Below are 13,510 nucleotides of genomic sequence, written 5' to 3' on the forward strand. Positions count from 1 at the left end.
TGATCAGTTCATGCTCACAAGTCAATTTGTGAACAATCTAACAAATTGTTAGTTTGTGATCACCAATTGTGATGTATTAGGGCACATGAAATAAAAGTCAATGAGGGCAGAGTAGAGCAGGCAACCGTTTTCCTCTCTCAACGTGAACTGCCACCCAAGGTCTCCTTCACGCCAATACCTCAGTCTCACTACTCTACCTGGTGTGGCCTCATCCTTGGCCAGAGGAGTGGGGAGCGCATCTTTTTTTTCCTTGGTTCTAGTAGGTCCTTATGTTTTGGTTGCCATGTGAATTAGCGAGGTGGCGGTGTTGATGGCGCCTTCTAGCCTCCTACTTTCTCCATGATGCCCGGTTTAGCATCGAAGAAGGGCCTGTGAGGACATTTGTTGGCAGACATGTTGGCTCTCTTGACAGTTTATGTGTTTGTCAGGAGGAGCAAGTTGTTGGCTCTCTGTGTGACGATCTAACATCTTCTTTCGATTTTTATGTGGCGTGGCCTGATTTCTCTAACCCCATCGACTGGTGATGAATGATTGCAATCCTGTGATGCATAGGATGGTGCCCCGATCGGCGTTCTTTCGGTGATGGCTATTGCGGTCTTCAAACCCAGGTATGACGAGGTTGTTTGCAACGGTCATCATAGAGGAGGCTCGTGGTGGCAGCGCCAGCGTCCAACGTGTTCGAATAATTTTGGAAATAATATGTTAATGATATTTACAAAAATGTTGATGCACTATAAAATCATGTTCAAGTAATTTTGGAGATAATGTTCATAACATTTAAAAATTTGTTTATAACACTTTAAAAATGTTCACACATTTTAAAATATGTACCGATATGTTTGACAAACTAATCAAGGTGTGTCTAACATGCTTTCTGATAAATGTTCAATGTGTAGTTGAAAATTATTCAGTTGTGTATCAGATAGATATTTAACATATGTATACAAAAAATGTTAAACATGTACTAAAAAGGTGAACATATATTTGAAAACAAATGAAAAAACAAAGATGAAAAACCGTAAATAACCCTGATAAAACCAGTAGACACAAACACACACACAAAACCCGGTCAAAACCGTCATAAAACTGACAGAAGATCCCCAAAACCAAGTGTGTATTGGTTTTAGAAGCTTCCAGGTCCAACACTATTGGCTGGCCCATCAGTGCGAATGATGTACGCGAGACCACTATGGGACATAAAGCTGGTGATCAGTTCATGCTCACAAGTCAATTTGTGGACAATCTAAAAAAAGGTTAGTTTGTGATCACCAATTGTGATGTATTAGGGCACATGAAATAAAAGTCAATGAGGGCAGAGTAGAGCAGGCAACCGTTTTCCTCTCTCAACGAGAACTGCCACCCAAGGTCTCCGGTCATGCCACTGCCTCAGTCTCACTACTCTACCTGTGGCCTCATCCTTGGCCAGAGGAGTGGGGAGCTCATCTTCCCCCCTAGTTCTAGTACGTACTTATGTTTTGGTTCCCATGCAGAATTAGTGAGGTGGCGGTGTTGATGGCGCCGGCCTTCTAGCCTCCCCCTTTCTCCATGACACCCGATGTAGCGTCGAAGAAGGGCCCATGAGGACATTTGTTGCCAGATATGTTGGCTCTCTTGACAGTTTGTGTGTCTGTCAGGAGGAGCAAGTTGTTGGCTATTTGTGTGACGATTTAACATCTTCTTTCGATTTTTATGTGGCGTGGCCTGATTTCTCTAACCCCATCGACTGGTGATGAATGATTGCAATCCTGTGATGCATAGGATGGTGCCCCGATCGACGTTCTTTCGGTGATGGCTATTGCGGTCTTCAAAGCCTGGTATGACGAGGTTGTTTGCAACGGTCATCATAGAGGAGGCTCGTGGTGGCAGCGCCATCGTTCAACGTGTATGACTAAGGGGTACACTAGCGGTTCACTGCCTCCATCTAGCATCGGGGTAGTGGCTCTGACACTATGGTGGATACTACAGTGTGACTCATATCGTGCAGCGGCAACGACCAGATCTGCACCGAGACATGGGCGCTCTCCTGTCTACCATGGAGGTTGTCTGAGGTGGAAGACATCTCACCAATTTTCTAGTGTCTTTTTGGTTTGGCGTGGATTATTGAAGGATGAGACCGTCGAATAATCTGTCATCAGAATGTTGACTTGAACGCCGCTTCATGCTCAGGGTGAATTTTTTTGCCCTGATCTTTATTGATCGACCTTAGCAGCGACGAATTTGCATCGTTACTCTGTTGAAGGCGTTGCCAGTATGAAAGTCCCTGTTCAAACCATCTCCAGTCGGACGTGGCAATGATGGCATGAGGACGTTCATAGCGTTAATGTGTAAGAGTTCAACTTATTCATTGGTGTTATCTTTATATTTTCTATAATTTTCATTGTGGTTACCTCTGTTATGTACTCTATTTAATACTTAATAATATTACATGTGTGCATCACGATGACAAAGAGGCCGATGTATGTACCTCATTTTCAAAAGAAAAAAAAAACTTAATGTACAGGCTTGTAATTGTGTTATGTATGACTTTGGTTTCCGAGTTTCTATTTTCTGGTTTCAAGGTTGGGAAATAGTCACACATTGTCCCCTGCGTGTGGGTAGCACTCTTTTCTCCGTCTTGCGAACTGCCGGCCATGTCTGCAGCGCACGGTGAGATGACTTCATCTTCTTCCTGATACGAGGCACGAGACGCCGGCCATACAGATTATTCAACGAAGCGGGGGAGGTGGCATATGAATGTCGAACCCATCTGAGATAGCTCTCTATCCCTATCCCTTGGCATGTCCCGCGCCTCCTCGTCCTTCCTCTCGGTTAGCTTCCCGTCTCCGTCGCCCCCCCTTAGGCATAGTCGTTTTGGTTTGCTCCAGCATCTCAAATAGTACAACCCTAGCGCTTTTCATTGAGGGATTCATCTATTTTTCCATGGCAAGATCAGAGTGAACTTCATTGTGAAGTTATATAGAGGCAGCAACATCAGAAAAGAAGTTAACGCCCATTCATGCATACAGTGTGCCAGCTCTCACTCACATTTACTCATCAACTCATCTTACTGTTATAATTGGTGTTCTGTCTCGATCATACCAAATGTGTTTGCCAATGAATCAGCTATACACTCATGCTTCGAGCATGAGAGCCATAATATAATATAACATGCTTACTGTGTTACCTACACGAAAGCTGTTATACACCAGTGGTGTCAGAAAAAACTGCTATACACCACACCAGGCATGGAGTTTACAACCAGCAACAAATGTCTACTCCCTCAGTAAATTAATAGAAGACATTTTTTGACCCTGTTATAGTGTAAAAAACGTCTTATATTAAGTTACGGAGGGAATAAGTGTTTTCCATTTTTTAGCCTTTTGCTTTTCACGTCTGTGGCATGTTGGCACGTTCGTCATCATCATGTCATTCATAACTGTATTCACTCAGTGCATGATATTCATATAGATAATAAAAGGGAGACTTAGGTTGAAGCATCCATTAATTGAAGACAACATTGTGCAACACCCAAAATTGAAAAGGAAGATGATTAAGATTTTTTACATTTTAAAAAAACTCATTGAAACATAAACAACATTGGAAATACAATGGTTACATGGTTTGCAACTTCACTATCCGCTATCTAGCGAGTTGGCACATCTATCACTCACTAAATCACGAATGTGTACCTATCGGAGTAACCAATGGCGTGTTCACCATGGAACACGCCGCTGGTAACGTGTCAAAACACCAGTGGGGCGCATGAGGTAGGACATGCCACTGGTAGCTGGACAAGGCCTGTCTTGGATCGGTTTTTTTTTCTCACCCAGGATTTTCAGAAACGGGTCGAAAACCGGCGTTTCCGCTACCCACCGAGAAAACTCGATACTTCACATTTATTAAAATATAGAATTTAAACTGCGTGAACGGTCATATAAGGTACCCATTCAAATGTTAACAGATAGCTCCTTCTATCCCAACTGTAACCCGCACAAGTGCACTTCATGAGATCGCGAGATCAAGCTCCCTCTCGTACAAACTTAACTCAATGATGGTCGTCCGGAACACCATCTCTAAAAGAACTCTAACATAAACTACTAGCCAACTAGATTTAAGGACCAAGTTTTGCTTTCGTCATGTTGCCGCAAGAGGGGAAGGAATAGAGCAGTTTGGTTGAAGATACCCGCGATTGTATTTGAAGTGGTTATTTTTGCATTTTATAAGTCGACTAAGGCCTTGTGCAATGCAAGGTGCTTAGACAAATAAACCAGTCATTTCTTAAGCATCGATCTTGCTAGATTGATGTTTGTACTTAAGATCACCTTTCCCTAGTGCTAGATAATTATCTCCAACCTTCCATGCATGGTGTCTCTCACACGAGCTGATTTGAGATTAGAAGATAAGGGCATGTTCAACGCCAGCCGTCGAAATGCTTGCATACGTCCAGACCAAGTGCGGACCTGTAGGTGTTCGGCAATGGCTTTAAAAATAATCGACTGGTCAGCGATCCTACGCTTTTCTTCATACTAGTGAGTTGCACGTGCTTTGCACGTGAGTTGTGAGATATCATTACAACACAATGTTGATAGACAACTGACACTTACATATTAATTACATTATTGAAAAGGAAAACCTTAGCTCCATAGTGTTCCAATACATGTATATATAACACTTTATATATATGGACCTTAAGTTTGAATTCATGAATATGCAAAGATAGTGTTGCGCCATTTGGTTGAAATTCACTAAAAAGATATATGGATGTAAGAAATGGTTCATCAGAAGTCTTTCACCGTTAGTAAAAATTCACAAATAATCTCATAAATAGATACACTTGTATTCAAGTGAGAACTCTAATTGAGCAAGAGCAAACATGGAAGATTCTAGACTAAAACATAAATGGATGCACTTTTATTCAAGAGAAAAAATCTAATGGAGTCATGCATGGAAGGTTATTGAATAAATGAGAAGTGTGTAAAGATAGTATATGTGACAAGTACAAGGGCACATTAAGTTTTTAACTATTGGAAACTTCTAAATTGTACATATGGCATAATCTGATGTAATTGGTAGGAAATCGAATGGTCAGCAATGCTCGGATTTGCCACCTTTTGACCATCGGATTGAGTTTATCCAATAATCCATTTTCAAACTTAATCACACACTATATAGTGGTATAGATATAGACATATATTTTTACTTTCATGTGCGTTTTCTTTTTTGAATTTTCAAACGGGGGGGGGGGGGGGGGGGGGGGGGAGTTTCCCCCACCTGACCGTGGGATATAGTGGTATAGATATAGACATATATTTTTTACTTTCATGTGCGTTTCGACTTCTCACGTCTCTTTGACAAAAAGAACCCGAATCTCTACTAGATCCCACGTTCGCCGTACCGTTGAAGTACACTCTTGGACGGCAGACAAATAAAATACGGATTGGTACGGATTGACTAACTCACGTCTAGATGTTTTTTAGTTATGTCACATTTAACTTGTCCACTACATGATAAGGGGCTGTAAGATTGGTGCAATATTCTTTTTCGTTTGTGTTGTCGATGTGTCTCGCGTCGCTAGTGTCCCTCTTGGCTGTTTTTCCTATCACGCGCAGTGGGTCAGCCTTCGTGGGCATATGGGCTTGTTTTTTTTTTTGGTCAAATGCGATGGTGCCCCGCTGCCTTTGTTCTGCTTTTTGTTCAGGTCTGGGCCTTTTTGTGTTGTTTTTCCTTTTTATCATTTGTTTATCCTGAGCCTTTTTATTTTAAAATTCTTGATTGTTTATTAGAAATTGAGTCAATCCTAAATCTCGTGCGCCTTCTGCTCCCATCGACCACTCTATCTTCTCACTCGCACATTCCCCTTTTTCTTACACTTTTATCATTTTATTTCGATTTTTGTGTTCCTTTTACGAGTGGCATTGTTCATTTTTTTCAAAATTTTTGTGTTTGTGTGTCTGCGCGTGTTTTTCATGCGGGCACAACATTTCCAGTCGAGATCCGCAAAAAATATATTTTCGAAGTCACGAATATTTTTTTTGCCATGCTGGCATAATATTTGTTGAACTTTTTGTTGGAGTTATCTTTGCGTGTCTACACACATGGGATTGTCCCTATGTTCTACAGTCATGAATTTTTTCCTACTACATATTTTGTGCATGGGCTTATCCATTTATGCGCTAGCCCATTTCCTTTTGTTTATTCCTCCTCTTTTCTTTGTTTTTTTATTTGTGTGTCCATGGTCACACTGTCATTTTGAGCTGCAATTTTTTCTCTTTTTTTGGAGAATTTTGTTCTGATTTTTCTTTTTTTATTTACTTTTTTGTTTTTCTTCTCCTTTTCCACTTTTAATCAATAACATTTTTTGTACAAGATATTTTTTGAAGTGTGCGAACACTAATTAGAATCCATCAATTTTTTTGAAAAAATTGAACACTTCTTCAAATGCATGAAATTTTGTCAAATTTATTATTGTTTTACAAATTTATATAAATTATGTTTTCTAGATAAATTAACTTTTAAAATTTGTGACTTCTTTTTGTAAATCTTTGTGTGACTAGTTGCATGTTCACTAGATGGGGGCATATGTTTGTATGGGTGGGGGGAACAAGGATTTATTTTACTTCCGCACCTGGGGGGGGGGGGGGGGTTGCAAAGCAACCATCGACTTGCAACTCTAGGGGCGTATGTTTGTAGGGTGGCCAGTTGCAAGTCAACCATCGACTCGCAACTAGGGGGGTATATGTTTGTAGGGCCCGTAGTTGCAAGTCAACAATCAACTCGCAACTAGGGGGCATATGTTTGTAGGGTCCCCAGTTGCATGTGAACCATCGACTGGCAACTAGGGGGACATATGTTTCTAGGGGCCCACTTGCAAGTCAACCATCGACTTGCAACTAGGAGGGGCGTATGTTTGTAGGGGGGGGGCATTGCAAGTCAACAATCGACTCGCAACTAGGGTGCGTCGTGCTTTTTTGTACTTGCCCCAGTTGCAAGTCAACCATCCACTCAGAACTAGGGGGCGTTTGTTTGTACCGGCCCCAGTTGCAAGTCAACCACCGACTCGCAACTGGGACGCATCGTACTTTTTGTAGTTGCACCAGTTGCAAGTAAACCATCGACTCACAACTAGGGGAAGTATGTTTGTAGGGGCCCAGTTGCAAGTCAACCGTCGACTCGCAACAAGGGGGGATGTATGTTTGTAGGGGGTAGTTGCAAGTCAACCATCGACTCGCAATAAAGAGTGTGCGTGTTTGTAGTGGTCCCCAGTTGTCAATGTGTGTTTGTCGAGGATCCTTAGTTGCATGTCGACCATCTACTCGCAACTAGGGGGTGTGTTTTGTTTGTCGACGGCACCAAGTTGCATGCCGACCATCAATTCGCAACTCAGAGTGTTTGTGTTTGTCGAGGGTCCCCAGTTGGATGTCAACCATCGACTCGCAACTAGGGATGTGTGTGTGTTTGTCGAGGGTCCCAAGTTGCAAGCCGACCATCGACTCGCAACTAGGGGGTGTGTTTGTCGATGGCGCCCAGTTGCAAGCCGACCATCGACACGCAACTAGTGTGTGTGTGTGTGTGTGTGTGTGTGTGTGTGTGTTTGTCGAGGGTCCTCAGTTGCAAACCAAATCATAGAGTCGCAACTAAGGTGTGTTTTGTGTGTATTTGTCGAGGGTCCCCAGTTGCAAGCAGACCATCGACTCGCAACTAGGGGTGTGTGTGTTTGCCGATGGTGCCTAGTTGCAAGCCGGCCATCGACTCGCAACTAGGGGGTGTTTGTCGATGGCGCCCAGTTGCAAGCCGACCATCGACTCGCAACTATGTGTGTGTGTGTGTGTGTGTGTTTGTGTGTGTGTGTGTGTGTGTGTGTGTGTTTCGAGGGTCCTTAGTTGCAAGCCAACCATAGACTTGCAACTAAGGGGTGTTTTTTGTGTGTTTGTCGAGGGTCCCCAGTTGCAAGCCGACCATCGACTCGCAACTAGGGGGTGTTTGTGTTTGTCGAGGGTCCCTAGTTGCAAGCCAACCATCGACTCGCAACTAAGGGTGTGTGTGTGTGTGTGTTTGTCGAGGGTCCCCAATTCCAAGCCGACCACCGACTCGCAACTAGGGGGTGTGTGTTTTGTTGAGGGTTCGCAGTTGCATGTCGACCAATGACTCGCAACTAGGGATGTGTGTGTTTTTCGGGGCCCTCGGTTGCAAGCCGACCGTCGACTTGCAACCAAGGGGATGTGTGTGTTTGTCGAGAGTCCCCAGTTTCAACCAACCATCGACTTGCAACTAGGGGGACTGTGTGTTTTTTGAGGGTCCATAGTTGCATGTTGACCATCGACTCGCAACTAGGTGGGAGGGGGTGGGGAAGTGTGTTTCTACAGGTCCAGTTGCAAGTCAACCATTGACTCGCAGCCAAGGGTGTCTGTGTTTGTCGTGATCCCCAGTTGCTTGTCAATCATCAACTGGCAACTAAGGGTGTGCATGTTTTTGTGGTCCCCAGTTGTCACTTTGTGCTTGTCGAGGGTCCGCAGTTTGCATGTCGACCATCGACTCGCAACTCGGGGGTGTGTTTGTTTGTCGATGGCCCCGCGGTTGCAAGTCGACCATCGACTCGCAACTAAGGGTGTTTGTGTTTGTCGACGGTCCCTAGTTGCATGTCAACCATCGACTCGCAACTAGGGGAGTGTGTGTTTGTCGAGGGTCCCTAGTTGCATGTCGACCATCGACTCGCAACTAGGGGAGGGTGTGTGTCTTTGTCGGGGCCACCAGTTTGCAAGTCAACCATCGACTGGCAACTAGGGGGGTTGTGTGTGTTTGTCGACGGTGCCAAGTTGCATGCCGACCATCGATTCGCAACTAAGAGTGCTTGTGTTTGAGGGTACCCATTTGCATGTCAACCGCCGACTCGCAACTAGGGGGGGTGTGTTTGTCGAGGGTCCCTAGTTGCAAGCCGACTATCGCAACTAGGGGGTGTGTGTGTCGATGGCGCCCAGTTGCAAGCCGACCATCGACTTGCAACTAGGGTGTGTGTGTGTGTGTGTGTGTGTGCGTGTTTGTCGAGGGTCCCCAGTTGCATGTCAACCATCGACTCGCAACTAGGGGTGTGTATGTGTTTGTTGAGGGTCCCCAGTTGCAAGCTGACCATCGACTCGCAACTAGGGGGATGTGTTTGTCGATGGCGCCCAGTTGCAAGCCGACCATCGACTCGCAACTAGGGGGTGTGTGTGTTTGTGACGCCCCCAATTCGACCGTACACTAATCATACACGCAAATGTGTACGATCAAGATCAGGGACTCACGAGAAGATATCACAACACAACTCTAGACACAAATAAAGCAATACAAGCTTTATATTACAAGCCAGGGCCTCGAGGGCTCGAATACAAGCTCGATACACAAGCGTCAGCGGAAGCAACAATATCTGAGTACAGACATAAGTTAAACAAGGATGCCTTAAGAAGGCTAGCACAAAAGAAACACGATCGAAGAGGCAAGGCCTCCTGCCTGGGACCTCCTAACTACTCCTGGTCTTCGGTGGCCTCCATGTAGTAGTATCCGTCGGCGGTGGCATCTGGCTCCAAGGATCCACCATCTGGTTGCAACAACCAGAAAGAAGAAAGAAGGGGGGAAAAGGGGAAGCAAAGCAACCGTGAGTACTCATCCAAAGTACTCGCAAGCATCAGATCTAAACTAAGTATGCATTAGTATCAAATGGAAGGGCTGTATCTGTGGACTGAACTGCAGAATGCCAGAATAGAGGGGAAGGCCTAGCCTATCGAAGACTAGCATCTTCAAGCAGCTCCAAGCATCTTGCAGCATGTAGAAGAGTAAAGAATAGCATTTTATATTTAACAAACATGTTGTAGCAACAATGCCCAGAGATCCTTCCTCGACTCCCTGCGAGAAAGCAATCCCGGAGCCACATAACTTAAGTATCCATTTCTAGTTGTATTAGATCAAGATATAAGTCTGAACGTCCATTACCGTGGACACGGTATTCGAATAAAGATCTTCCCTGCAGGGGTGCACCACGTTTTCCAACACGCTCGATCACTCTGGCCGGACACACTTTTCTGGGTCAATGCCCGGCCTCAGAAGATCAACATGTCGTAGCCTTACCTAGGCTCAGCAGAGAGGTCCCCTCCGGTCTAAATCCTAAGCACTCCGGGGTCTGGGCCCATCGCCCGTTGCACTCCGGATCGTTGCGCGCAGGGCGATACAGGCCACCTCCACTGGGGCGCCGACCAGGCCGTGCCGCAATGCTGAACTGGACGTCCGACAAAGCTTCGGCTGATACTGCGACGTCGAGGCCCATAACTATTCTCGCATGGTGGTTAGTGCATAAAGGCCAAAGGCCAATTCAGAACAAATACCCAAACCATAGTGTATTATTAGCGTGCGGAGACGAGCAGAGACTCACGATAATGTGACCCCGTCACCCCGTCTCGAGGAAATACGGCAAGGGCAAGCCCAGCCCACTTGAGGGCTGCCTGACTTCCCGGCCGTGCCTCGTAACCATCTTGCGGGTGCTCCCCGGGCCCGCCCGACTTTCCCAAAGGTCTCAAGTAATGTCAAGGTATCCGTGTGTCCAAACATCAAGGGGAAAACCTAAGGAATCACCCTCGAAGGATTCCACTCAATGTAATCATCAAGGTGAACGTAAGAGGGACCACCCTCGAGGTTCACACTTGAGGTGTTGAACGACAGAGCCATATCGGGAATGGTGAAAGAGGAAATCACCCTCGATGACCATGACCGAATAGCTACACTACAGAATTATCATCAGGAGTGCGTTATGAGGGATCACCCTCGGCACTCGATAGTAGCTCTGCAGAGTCGATCACGTAGATCGAGTCGTCGATGATGAAGCAGGGGCAACAAGGACAAGTGGGGGTCACTGATGGATCACTAACCAACCTATACTAAGCAGTTTAGGAGAAGCAGGTAGGTAACAATAGCAGGTACAAAAGCAGGCTATGCATCAGAATAGGAGCAATCAAATACAGTAGCAAAATCTAATGCAAGCCTGAGAGAATGGAATGGGCGATCTCGGGATGATCAAAGGGGGGCTTGCCTGGAAGCTCCGATGAAAGGGAAGAAGGGGTCGTCGTCGACGTAGTCGATCACAGTGGCATCGACAGCGATCTCGGGGTCTACCGGAGAGAAGAGGGGGAAGAAACAATAAATACAGAGCAAACAGATGCATGACAAGACAATAAGCGGTGCTAGAGGTGTTCTACCACGGTGCTACACGATGATGGCGAAGGGGGAAACATCCGGGAATGTTTTCCCGAAGTTTGGCATTTTTGGACAGATGGAACGGAGGGAAAAGGTTGCATGTTCGCTATGCTAGGGATATGTGACAAACGAACGGAGGGCGTATCCGGATTTGTCTCGTCGTTCTGAGCAACTTTCATGTACAAAGTATTTTCATCCGAGCTACGGATTATTTTCTATGATTTTTTAAAGTTTTATTCAATTACTAGAATTATCAGATTTTAATTTAATTCCAAAAACAGGATTAATGCAACAGCATGATGTCATCATGACGTCAGCAGTCAAAGGAGTTGACCAGGGTCAACCCTGACGTGTGGGGCCGTTCTGTCATTGACTGTTTGAACTAAATACAGGTTTAATTACTAATTAGGTAATGAGGCTAATTAAGCAGGTTGATTAGATTAGGTTAATTAACTAATTTTCTAATTAATTAATTATTTTTGTTTACATTTTTATCATCATTTTTTTAACAGGGTGGGGCCACTGTCATTGGCCCAGGAGGCCATAGCGGGCATGCGGTGCGGTTGCTGGGCGCGGTTGCGGGTGCAACCCACGCGGCGCCGAGCCCGACCGGGGAGGGAACGGGGCGAGGCCACCGGGGCGCGGTGCGGCGCCACCAGCGGGCGGCAGGTGGAGGCGGTAGGGGCGAGCTGGCGCGTGGCCGGCGTGGGCAGTCGCCGGCGACGGGCGCGGCTTGCGGCCGCAGCGGGCGGTGCGACGGGTGCGCGGTCAGGGCGCGGCGAGCACGCGCTCACCGCGAGCGCGGGCGCGAGACGGAGAGGGCGCGGTGATGGCGTTTAGTCGACACCGACGCGGAACGAGGGGGTAAGGAGGGCTCACCCTCGTTGCAGGGGTACGGCGGTGAAGGCGCGATGGCGCCGGTGGGGAGGACGGGGACGTTCCGGCGACGGGTGACGGTGCAGCGTCGGGCGGCGCGGCTGAAGGCAGCGCCAGGGATGGGCGTCGATGGTGCGGACGTGGCGGCGGGGCGACGTCGGGGCAAGTGGTGCCAGGGCGGTCGGGGGTGGCGACGATGACGAGGCCCTCGAGCGGCGGCAACACGGCGAGGGCGACGGGAGGTGTTGGGGCCGAGCCCCTGTTCAGATCGGGGGGGGGGGGGGGAGGGGGCGTGACAGCGAGCGAGAGAGGTGGGGGTCGCGCGCGGGGCTCTCCCCTGGCGGCGCTGGAGGGAGAGGGTGGAGATCGTGGGGGAGTGGGGGGCGATCCAGATATTTTGGGTGCGTGAGGGGTTGTGGTGGTGGATTAGGCTAGGGTTCGCTTGGGGTGAGGGGATAAGGGTGGGGAGGTGGGCCGACCAGCTGGGTGGGCCGGTATGCCGAGGCCCAGGTGGCCAAGGGGGGGGGGGGGGTTGTGGCCCCTTTTCTTTTGCTTTTGCCATTTCTTTTATTCTTTTCAGTTTTGTTTTTCTCTACGGTAACTATTTATTTCAGCTAACAAATGAACTTTGTTAAATGTGCCACTTATCAAATAAATACTAAACAGTATTATAAGGCCGCACACGAAGTTTTAAATTATTTTAAAAAGGTTAGATATTTATTTAAATCGAAACAGTCGATTTAATTGTTGCTAACCAAAAAATAGTTCCAGGGGCATTTTGCGAATTCAAAAGAGGTTGGATCCAACATGAAAAGTATCCAGGGATTATTTGCCACACCTTGAACATTTTTATTTGCATGTTTGATAAATTTGAAATTGGGCTTAAATTTGAATTTGAATTTGACTTCTGCCTCGGACCAGATGAGGATTAGCAACAGTAAGAGTGATGACATGGCATCATTAACCTGAGATTACTGTAGCTTAATTATCCGGGCGTCACAGTGTTTGTCGAGGGTCCCCAATTGCATGTCAACCATTGACACACAACTAGGGGTTGTGTGTGTTTGTCGAGAGTCCCCAATTGCAAGCCGAGCATCGACTTGCAACTAGGAGTGTGTGTGTTTGTCGAGAGTCTCCAATTGCAAGCTGAGCATCGACTTGCAACTAGGAGTGTGTGTGTTTGTTGAGAGTCCTGTTTTTACTGACGATATTATGTCATTTGTTTATTCCATGCTGTGAAATGTAATTGGGTTGCACAAACACTAGACTGGTTGCTTTGTTAGTCTAGAACCAAGGAAAAAGATATGTATGATTTTTTTCATTGCTTTTTAGGCAGGATTAGGTTGTCCAAGTGAAAATGAACGAAATTTGTGTGCATTCGAACACTGAATTATACATGTTTTCCTTTTCTTTTTCCGCAACAGCTCTCCCTGGA

At 46.4% G+C, this 13,510-nt stretch overlaps 1 long non-coding RNA gene across 1 annotated transcript; it reads right to left on the minus strand.

The window, feature by feature from the left end:
- Positions 1 to 9,296: 9,296 nt before the first annotated feature.
- On the minus strand, positions 9,297 to 12,353 carry LOC141041814 (uncharacterized). The gene is made up of 2 exons (XR_012203462.1): positions 12,079 to 12,353; positions 9,297 to 9,553 (listed from the first exon to the last, which is right to left on the minus strand). It is a non-coding gene; the product is annotated as an uncharacterized lncRNA (long non-coding RNA).
- Between the last annotated feature and the right edge of the window lie 1,157 nt (positions 12,354 to 13,510).

The sequence above is a fragment of the Aegilops tauschii genome, chromosome 2 (genome assembly GCF_002575655.3).
Source record: "Aegilops tauschii subsp. strangulata cultivar AL8/78 chromosome 2, Aet v6.0, whole genome shotgun sequence".
Lineage (NCBI taxonomy): Eukaryota > Viridiplantae > Streptophyta > Magnoliopsida > Poales > Poaceae > Aegilops > Aegilops tauschii.